The sequence below is a fragment of the Callithrix jacchus genome, chromosome 18, assembly GCF_049354715.1.
Source record: "Callithrix jacchus isolate 240 chromosome 18, calJac240_pri, whole genome shotgun sequence".
In the NCBI taxonomy this organism is placed as follows: Eukaryota; Metazoa; Chordata; class Mammalia; order Primates; family Cebidae; genus Callithrix; species Callithrix jacchus.
Window position 1 is genome coordinate 35,328,653 of NC_133519.1, and position 10,829 is coordinate 35,339,481.

At 42.5% G+C, this 10,829-nt stretch overlaps 1 long non-coding RNA gene across 1 annotated transcript; it reads right to left on the reverse strand.

Annotated features, from left to right (window-relative positions):
• Positions 1-3,228: 3,228 nt before the first annotated feature.
• On the reverse strand, positions 3,229-8,374 carry LOC118149262 (uncharacterized). The gene is made up of 4 exons (XR_004736660.3): positions 8,010-8,374; positions 6,970-7,188; positions 6,710-6,827; positions 3,229-5,768 (listed from the first exon to the last, which is right to left on the reverse strand). It is a non-coding gene; the product is annotated as an uncharacterized LOC118149262 (long non-coding RNA).
• Positions 8,375-10,829: the final 2,455 nt, after the last annotated feature.

Sequence of the window (10,829 nt, forward strand, 5' to 3'; positions counted from 1 at the left end):
GTCCCTTTTGCCCTAGGAGTAGTAATAATTTCCTTTTATTGGCTAAACTCTGAGTGTCACAGAGACCCCGTGATAGGAGATTAAATTGTTACGTATGCTTCCAGACAATAACAGGCAGGGCTTGGTGGCTCATGCCTGTAATCCCAGCAATTTGGGAGGCCGAGGAGGGTGGATCACCTGAGGTCAGGAGTTCAAGACCAGCCTGACCAACATGGTGAAACCCTGTCTTTACTAAAAATACAAAGATTATCCAGGTGTGGTGGTGCATGCCTATAATCCCAGCTACTCAGGAGGCTGAGGCAAGAGAATCACTTGAACCTGGGAGGCGGAGGTTGCAGTGAGCCGAGATTGTGCCATTGCACTGCAGCCTAAGTGACTAAGATTCTGTCTCAATACTAATAATAATAGCATAAGAATAAATTTGTATTCCTGGAAAATAACTGACAAGAAGTGAAAGTGAGACTGGACATAGAGTTCAGAAAGATGCGAGCTAGGCAGGAAGACTGAGTGAATTTTATATTTTTCTTTGAAGAAGAAGCATCTTATACTTGAATCACTTTTTCTGAGTTTTTCCTCAGAGTTCGCTTGTTAGAATTTAGTGGGAAAATAAGAAGTAAGTCATTATGAGGTAAAGACTGAATTTAATGTCATCTCAAAAAAAATCTAGAATCATATAGATTCTAGAATCATCTAGAATTTTTAAAAAGCTATGGATTTTATATTTTAATGTTGATATGCTAAACTGGAATCCATAGAGAGGTTCTACATAGCTTTACACCAACTCATGAGTATTTGGAGTAGGACAGTGTTGGTTTGGTTTCCCCAGAAGGCATACCCTGAAATAAGAATTTGAGGAAAGTAGTTTACTGGAGAGGGCTGGTCCTGGGAAAGTGAGACAGGGAAAGGAAGGACATCAGTAAAGAATACATTGTTAGGGCAGTTACCATTTCCTGCAATTGGAGCTCAATCCTGATGGGTGAATGTGGGAGGCTGTACAGGAATCCCTCCTTCACCCAAATTGAGAAGTCAGGAATCTGGACTAGTTATTCCTCAACTCCCTGCCCAACTTTGGTTGAAAACTGCTTCTGAGGGCATGACTCTTCAGAATCTCTGGCTTATCCTTTTTGCCGGGCTGAAGAAAGTCCTCAGGCAGAAGCTCTGGATATTCATGGTAAACAGCATTGGCTTGTAGGGGTGAATGTGGGGGGTGGGGGGTATAAGTGGGACATTGGCAGCATCTGCTCAAGAAATTAATGTCATTAAAGAAAAAGACAAAACCAAAAACACGCACATCCTGGCAATGTGGCAACCTTTATTATATATCCCTGAATCTTCCTTCTCTGTCCTTGCCATTGCTACATTGCGGGCAGAGTGTAATTCCCCACCTGTGTGACTCACATTGTCCAGTGGAAGGTTAAGAGGCATGATAACAGCAGACATTGTAAACGCCCTGCATGCAGGAGGTTTCTTGTGACCTCCTGTGCTTCAGTCATCTATGCCTTTACTTAGAATTCTACTTTAGGGAGTCAGTCCTATGAAAATACAAATATACACAAATAAATTGTGTAAAATTATGGTCATTGTAGAATTAATTATAAAGGCAAAAAAAATGGAAATAACATAATGAGAATGGTGGCTCATGCCTGTAATCCCAGCACTTTGGGAGGCCGAGGCGGTTGGATCACGAGGTCAAGAGATCGAGACCATCCTGGTCAACATGGTGAAACCCCGTCTCTATTAAAATACAAAAAATTAGCTGGGCATGGTGGTGCGCACCTGTAGTCCCAGCTACTCAGGAGGCTGAGGCAGGAGAATTGCCTGAACCCAGGAGGCGGAGGTTGCAGTGAGCCGAGATTGTGCCATTGCATTCCAGCCTGGGTAACAAGGGCGAAACTCCATCTCAAAAAAAAAAAGAATGGGTAAATAAGTCACAGCATATTTTTACTGTAGAATTTTATGCAGTATGTCCTTAAATGGAAAGATGTGAATGACATAAAAATTCAGAAAAGCAAGTTTCAGAACTATATATAATCTCCATTTTTAACAACAAAGATTCTAATTATGCATATTCAAAGATACATATTTGCATCTTTCTTATATACATATAGAAAAAACTGAATGTAAAATGTATCTCTGGGCATTGCAGTTGAGAAAAGTAAAGGCAACCTCTGATAATAGTTTTTTTTTAAATGTCATACGTGAAACGTGTCAGACAAAAAAAATTTTATTTCAATAGGTTTTTGGGGAACAGGTAGTGTTTGGTTACATGAATAATTTATTCAGTGGTGATTTCTGAGATTTTGCTACACCCACCACCCGAGTAGTGTATGCTATACCCAATGTATAATCTTTTTTTTTTTTTTTTTTTTTTGAGATGGAGTTTCGCTCTTGTTACCCAGGCTGGAGTGCAATGGCGCCATCTCAGCTCACTGCAACCTCCGCCTCCTGGGTTCAGGCAATTCTCCTGCCTCAGCCTCCTGAGTAGCTGGGATTACAGGCACACACCACCATGCCCGGCTAATTTTTTGTACTTTTAGTAGAGACGGGGTTTCACCATGTTGACCAGGATGGTCTCGATCTCTTGACCTTGTGATCCACCCGCCTCGGCCTCCCAAAGTGCTGGGATTACAGGCGTGAGCCACTTTTATCCCTCACCTACCTCCCCGCCTTCCCACCACCGGTCCCCAAAGTCCATCGTATCATTCTTATGCCTTTGCATCCTCATAGCTTTGCTCCTTATAAGATGAAAAATTTAATGAGCAAAAGATACAAAATGAAAGTAAAAGGTTTTTTCCTTGTCTTCATACCACAGATAACTAATTCTGTAATTTATTCTAAAAATTATTTTAATGCATATGTTCACACCATATATGCATCTGTGTGTTCTTATAAAAATGTTATTTGTACTGAACGTGTTCTTTTGACTCTTGAGGTCACAGAAGTACCTCAGTCTTTTCATAGAGGCATCCTTATTCCATCCTACAGGTTTACTGTTATTTAGTTAACTTGCCCCCTACTTATGAATACTGGGTATTTCCAGTCTTTTGCTGTTGCAAAACAATGTAGCAATAAATATTCAGGTACATATATTTTGCTAAACATTTGCAACTATATCTATTGCGTAAATTTCTGGCAGAGGAATTACCAGTGAAAGGAGATGTGCATTTTAAATTCTGAAAGATATTGTCAAATTATCCCCAAAAAGAACACACCAATGCACATTTCTACCAATGACTTTGGAGAGTGTTTATTTTCCCTTTAGACTTGCAGCACTAGGTGTCATTAAACGTCTACATTTGCCCATCAGAGAAGTGGAAAAAATCTTATTTATTCATTATCGTTTTGATTATTTGTATTCATTTTAATTCTGAATTGATCTTGTCATTTGTTTTCTGACCAGTTGTGCTCCTTTTTCTGCAGACATTAGTAGCCTTTGACCATTTTCCTCCTGGTGGGTCATCTGTTTCATACTGACTTGTAGAAGCTCCTTGATAGTTGAGGAAGTTTAACTTTTTACCATTTGTTTTGCAAATATATTTTTTCCAGTTTGCTATTAATCTTTTGACCTTTTTTGCTATTAATCTTTATGGCATTTTCCCCACACACACTGTTTTGGAATGTTTATATGGTCAAACATGTTAATTTTGTTTCTTTACGGCTTCCGGATTTTGTTCCTATTTAAAGGAGCCTTTCTTACCACAAATTATAAATTCTTTTGGAACTTTTATCATTTTTATGTTTAAATCATTGATCCAGCTGGAATTTATTTTGGTGAAGAGGAATGTTTACTTTTAGCTTCGTAGGTATCTAAAATGGTTTGAGTTTTCTAAAATGAGCAAGTGTTCCTTCTGTAATTTAAAAGCGCCAGTAAATGAAAACAGATGAATGAGATGAAACGATAAGGCATAATAACTCACAGGGACAAAGCCTGGAGCAAGAAAGACGAGGTAAGAGGTATTTTAATAATCTAGGTCGGGCTATTCATTCAATACACTGACCACCTATTATTTGTCAGGTCCAGTGCTAGATCCCAAAGACATAATAAAGGCCTGGATTGAGAAACCGACAATGGTAATGAGAATGAGGGGAAGGATTGATGGAAGTGTTTTAGCCCATAGAATGATCACCATGGCAACGGGAGCCTGAATCATCACTATGGAGACACAGTGCTTCAAATTATGACTAGAGGGGTAGTGTGATTCTGTCAGTGAGAATTTTGAAAAAGGTAAACAGGTATGTTACAGATGTTTCAAAATGACACTATTACTTGCCAAATTGAGGTTAGTGCCTTGCTTTTTCCCACTGTTCTCTTTGGGGAGACTAGAGACAAAATCATTCATAAATAACATAGATTAAGACAAGCACAAGCTTTATCTGGTCATTTCTGCTCCTGACTGCACCAGCTAGGGAACAGCCTTTCATTCAAAGAGGTTTCCATCCAATATAATACACATTACATATATGGCCCAGTGTCCTGGACCTCGGAGCCCCAGACTGTTTGGTTGTTTGGAGAGACTACTCATAACATTTCTTCCCGGCAGCAACCATAAAGACTTCTATCCAACACTTACAGCCCAAAAGAAACACTTATATTTGGGAGTGGGACTTGGGGTTTTAATGGGGAATTTGATTAGGGATTGAACTATTTGATTATTGCCAATATATGGCAAACATGATTTGCTTATGAGTATAGCTGAGGTCGCTTTTATGATTATGTCCAAATAATAATGTCCTTCGCCCCTCCCTCTGCACTCAGAACCTCTAGCCTCACTTTCAGAGGCACTGGGAACTTTGGCAGTCGTAGCAGCAGAAGGGGTTCACACAGGCTTGAAGTCGGTCTGTAACAGCACCGTGTTTCTGCCACTGCCTGGCTCTGGTCACTGCTCATGCCACTGCCAACCCCCTCCTGCAGTGTCTAGCCACCGTGCTGGCCTAAACAAGGTGACTGCTTCTCTTTTATCTATTCACCTTTAGACTCTTACCTAATTCCCCATGCACAGCTCAAAGCATATTGACACATTAGGTGTGAATTTTCTGAAAGCTTGGGGATAACCAAAGGGAAACTTATAGCTGGTTACCAGATGAAACTGCTTTGGGGAACAAGGCCCAGGCTCAACCTCCTCCATGTGACCGAGGCCAGTTTACCTCCCTCCTAGAATGCCCTCAACAAGAATCTATAAGTTTTTATTACATGATTGTGTAAAATTGGTTTCTGATTTGAGCCATAGCAAACATCTTGGAATCTGCCTCCTTTAATTCTACTTAATGTTTAGGCTCTCCGGGAATGTTTGGGGTTCCCAGCCCACATGATTCCTCTGCCCCGGCTGATGTGGTAGGGACCCTGTGCCCATTAGCCTGTCATATAGGTGCCATATCGCTTATTAGGGTTTAGGGGAAAAACTATGAGGAATGGTTGCACATGGAATCTCCGGAGGGCTTTGAAAATTACTGATAACCTGGGTTCCATTCCCCCAACATTCTAATTTAATTGTTCTAAGGAATGGTCAGGGCATGGAGGTTCTAAAAATTCTCCCAAGTGATTCTAACACCAAAATTGAGAACCACTGCTCTTATCAAAGCTACAGTATGGTGAATTCAATAGAAATAATCTGTTCAAGCAAGCAAAGTCCAGTAATCTCCTTTGGCTATTCATGTTCCAGAAATGATGGGCAGACACTCCATGTTTTCTGTAGTCGCCCGTGGGCTCTCCATAGCAACAAGATGGAATGGATTCCATTGTCCTGGCCTGGCTGGTTCCACGGCATCCCCTACATGACATGGAAATTGTTGGAATAGACTAGACATTAATTTATATGGACATGTTAAGTGTTTCATAAATGTTTCCTAATATTATGATTATCTGGTCAGAAGCTGACTGCTGGGCATTAGAACACACACAGACAGTGCCTTCTTTCCAACTGTCCTCTTTTCTGCACATAGTAGAAAAGGTTGAGGCTCCTATTATCGGTATTCTGCAAAAACCTGCCATGCAGGCCTAAAGCAATACAAGTACTTTGAGGTTTGAGGCTACCCAGCAGTCCATTAGATCTAGTAGTCATCTCCATTTACTATTTTGTATTGGGTAGGCATCCCTCAGGTAGAAATCACTGCCATGGAAGCAGCCAAATTTCATGACCCTGGTTTGCACCAGCTATCACCCTCTTCACAGACAAATCAAACATCACAGGCTTCCGACAGATCCTAATAATGCAGAAGTAGCAAAGGGCATACTTCCGGAATTTTTTGTTTCAAGTTGCAAGTCCTCCAAATCCTACTAGGAAACGGAGCAAATACAGCTAGGTTAGGCTCGACCATAAAGGCACAGTTCCACAAAGTCCATTTTAAATAATATATGGAAATGTAGTCGTTTTCGTTTCATGTGGACGAAGCCTGGGTGAGACCTGCCTCATCTTCCTGAGCTGGGGTCAACAATTCAGATACTATTTTCTAGTTTTGTACTCTATGAAACAACTGATAACTTGGGGAAAGCAATAAACTCAGGTGTCAGATATTTGTAATAAATAAAGAAAGGCTGGGCACAGTGGCTTACACCTGTAATCCCAGCACTTGGGGAAGCCAAGATTAGCCGACTGCTTGAGCCTAGGAGTTCTTGAACTCCTGGACTCCTCATGTCTACAAAAAAAAAAAAAAAAAAAAAAAAGAAGAAGAAGAAGAGAAAGAAAGAAGAGCTGGGCATGGTGGTACACACCTGTGGTGCCAGCTTCTTAGGAGGCTGAGGTGAGAAGATCACTTGAGCCTGGGAGGTTGAGGGCTGCAGTTAGCCATGGTTGTGCTATTGTACTCCAGCGCAGGCAACAGAGCAAGACCTTGTTTCCAAAAAAAAAAAAAAATCCATCTCTATAAAAAATAAAATGAATAAGTGACAAAGCAAGGAGAGAGGAAGAAGAGAAAGGGAAGGAGGGGGAGGAAGGAAAAGGAAACAAAAGATTATTCTGCTAAATCTCTTACCCATCTGATGTGCATCTAATAAGGACAGTGCAGCCTGTAGAGGGGCTCTCTCAAAATGCGGGTGCAGGGCATGCATGAGCTCCATCCCCACAGTGTCAGAAATCATGGAGCTGCAGGGAGGTGTAGTAGAATGTGGATGGTTGAAAGGATGGCATCAGCTACACTGGCTGGAGGACATCGAGGAGTTTTCAGACCATTCCAGCTTGTTTCAGATGGAATCTGTTGGAAGAAATGGACAGGGGCACTTACACTACAGTGAGCAGTAGAACTTGGTAGCTAGTGTATGAGTTCTGGAATGGAACTTTCTGGGCTTATGTCCAACTCTACCAGTTACTAGATGTGTAACTGTGGGCAAGTTTCTTAACGCTCTATGACTTAGTTTATCTCCCTATAAAATGGGAATAACAATAATAGTGGCTACCTTGTGAGGGTTGAGGTGAGAATTTTAAACCACTGCCAAAAAACATTACGTACAATGCTTGGCAGATATTAAGTGCTCACTGGAGTTAACATATTTTTGTGGTTATTGTGGAAAAATGGACTCTGGTGTCAGTGAGATCTGGGTTCCAGTGTTAACTCTGCCACTTCCTGCATAACCTAGGTCAACTGAACTTTCCGGAGTCTCATTTCCCTCACTTATGCCCTGAGGATAGCAGCAATTTAAATCTCACTGGATTCTGGTTTGGGCTAAAGGAGGTAATGTAGTAGACCCACTTCCTAGTAGGCAGTTCGTACATATCAGTCGTTGTTACTTCCTAGAGCCTGATGAGAAAGAGCTCACCACGGGTTGCACTCTACTTTTTTCCTCTTTCAGGACCCAAGGTGGGGAGCGTGCAGGGGAGGGTCAACTCTACTTGTGGCCGCTGTAAGCCCAGCCTTCCCATTCAACTGCTCTCGGGCCCCTTTGGTCCGCAGCTCCCAGGTTGTCTCTAAACGTGGCAATTCGTCAATTTCTTCCTGTAGGTGGCCCTTCCCATGATATGGCAATGATTTTTGGCAGAGTCTATCCCTGCCATTACTGGAGGGTCTGAAAGTCGCACCTTCGGACGGCCAAGATGTATTATGAGTCCAAGGGCCAGGACTTCCCAGGGTCCGTAGAAGGAATGCGCGAGCGTCAGGTGGCCACCAGAGACCTGGTGCCGGTGGTCAAGGGTATCTTCCCCCGCGGAGGCTCCGGGCTGGGACGCGTTAGACCCACTGCCCTCCTTGGCATCCACGGCATCCTCGAGGAAAGGTGAGGGCGCATCACCCCCTGGTGGCAGCCGGGCAGACTCCAGCCGGCCGAGTTGGTGCTGCGCGCTGGCCGTCCCTCCTTCCTCTGGGGAAGGTAAAGCGGTGCTGCTGCAGGGACATTTCGCTCGCGCCGGGAGCCAACTCTGTATCCTCGCTTCGTTTCTTGGACAACAGCCGCTTTAGCGCTGAGCTCAGCACCGCGCTATCCGCCCACCCCGTCCCCAAAGCCAAGTAACCCTCCCATACTCGCTTTCTGTAGGAGGCGGGGTTTTCAAGCTGAGCGGTGGTGCGCGCCTAGAGTTGGGTGACCGCAGGGAAAGTCCTTCCTGCGGGACGAGGGCCGCCTGCGCCGCCAGTGCAGGTGAGTTCTTGAACTTAAGAGAGCCGAGGACGCACCTGGTCAGGTGCCTGGGTGGTGTGAGATTCAACAGAAGTCAACAAGGCCAGGATCGAACCAGCTGGCCAGTTGGCCCGGACGACAGACGGTGCATTGCTGGGGACTCCAGAAAGTGCTCGATGTCCTTTCTGTCCAGTGTGAATAGGCATTATCCAATCTGTTGAGGATAATGAATAGAACAAAAAGAAAGAGGAAAGGCCAATTCTTTCTCTTGAGCCGAGACGTCCGTCTGCTTCTGCCCTCCGCCCATGGTTTGGAGGTTTCCTACTCCTCAGCCTTAGGAGTGCAGGACTTACATAGGTGTCTCATTCCTCGGGCCTTTGGACTAGAACTGAATTATACCACCAGCTTTCCTGGTTCTCTAGCTTGCAAATGGCAGATGGTGGGACTTGTTTGCGTCCATAATCGTATGAACAATAGACACGCACGCACACACACACACACATTTCTTCCCTGTTGGTTCTGTTTCTTGGCAAACTGAGAATAAAGAGTGTCTTTCCAAATGTACAACAAATATACTTCCTGGTGAAATGTGAGAAGGAATGCCAGGTGCTCAGCAAAGAGGCCCACTCTGAGTCCGCTGCTCCACACTGCAATGGAAATTCTGGTCTTGAGCTGTTCAATACGCTTGCCACTAGCCACAGGTGGTTATTTAAATTTAATGAAAAATTCAGTTCCTCAGTCTCACGAGCTGTATCTCAAGTGCTAATAGCCGTACATGGCTGCCGTATTGGACAACCCAGCTAGAGAACATTTCCATCACTGTAGAAAGTTCTATTGGACAAAGCTGGTCTTGTCAACACAAAAACCAAAAAATGAAAAAAGATATCTAAGGGTTGGAAAGAGAAAGGCGAGCTTTTCCTAATCTGTAGACAATATGATTGTCCACACAGAATATCTAAAAAAACATGCAGGTAAACTATTAGAATTAATAAAGGAGTTTAGCAATGTCAGTATACACAAGATAGGCTCATACTAGCTATGACATACTGACTTTTACTACACATCTGGCATTATTCCAAGGCTTTCATGTACTCTCACATGTGACAGTAATTTAATTTTTACAACAGAGTGATTAAGTAACTTGCTCAGAGTCACACAACTAAATTAGAAGAAGTCAGGATTCAAACCAACCTCAGGCAAACTGGCTGTGGTTTGCACTTTAACACCGTGCTATTTGCCTCCATTGCATTCCAAAGTACCAACCAAATTAGACAACATAATAGGAGGCTGGGCATGGTGGCTTACACCTGTAATCCCAGCACTTGGGGAGCCCGAGGTGGGAGGATCGTTTGAGCCCAGGAGTTCAAGACTATCCTGGGCAGCTAGGAAAATACACTTTTTAAAGGGTTTTCCTTTGTTTGTACACAATTATATTCATGAGGGAAAAAAGTTGTATAGAAACAGGCAATATATATGAGTAATATCACCAACCTTCAGTGAAATGGAAAAAAAAGATATGGATAATATAAATAAAGGAAATTTTATGTTGTATAAGTGGAGAATACATATATATATATACATATATTTATATACATAATCCATGTACTTGGAGAAATACTTGCATGTTAGGTGAGGTTGGATCCTCGATGTCTGTTCTCAGCAACCTATTGAGTTGACTCTACTAGTTACTCTCAAACCAGCTTGTGACCAGCTGGGATGATCCAAAAAACAAACAACGGCAACAACAACAACAAAACAGACTAAACATGTCAAGTTCCTTGCACTTTATAAAGCATTTTGACACACATTCTCTGAAGCTATTTAATAGTTTCAGCGTGCACTGTATAATATTTGCTATAATTAAAAGATTAGAATTAGTTTCTTTAAAGTAAACTTCCAAATTACAAGTGGTTTGGATATTCATTTTTTTTCAGAAAAGTTTTTTGTTTTTTTTTTTTAAAGCCAGGGTCTCACTCTGTTGCCTAGGCTGGAGTGCAGTGGTGCTCTCAGGGCTCACTACAGACTCGAACTCCTGGATCTAAGCAATCCTCCCACTCCAGCCTCCCCAGTAGGTGGGACTACAGGCTTGGTATTCATTTATATTATTACCTTGTTTGGTAGACGTCCATTTATGTATTGTCTAAGACTGCAGTTTAAATGGACATTTGACTGAATAACTTTAGTAAAATTAGAGCTAATAGGTGTATAAAGTGCTGACAGAGAAAGGAATATTTAATTGAGCTAGACGTATGCGTGTTGTCATGCATGGGTTCAAAAAGAAAATTTT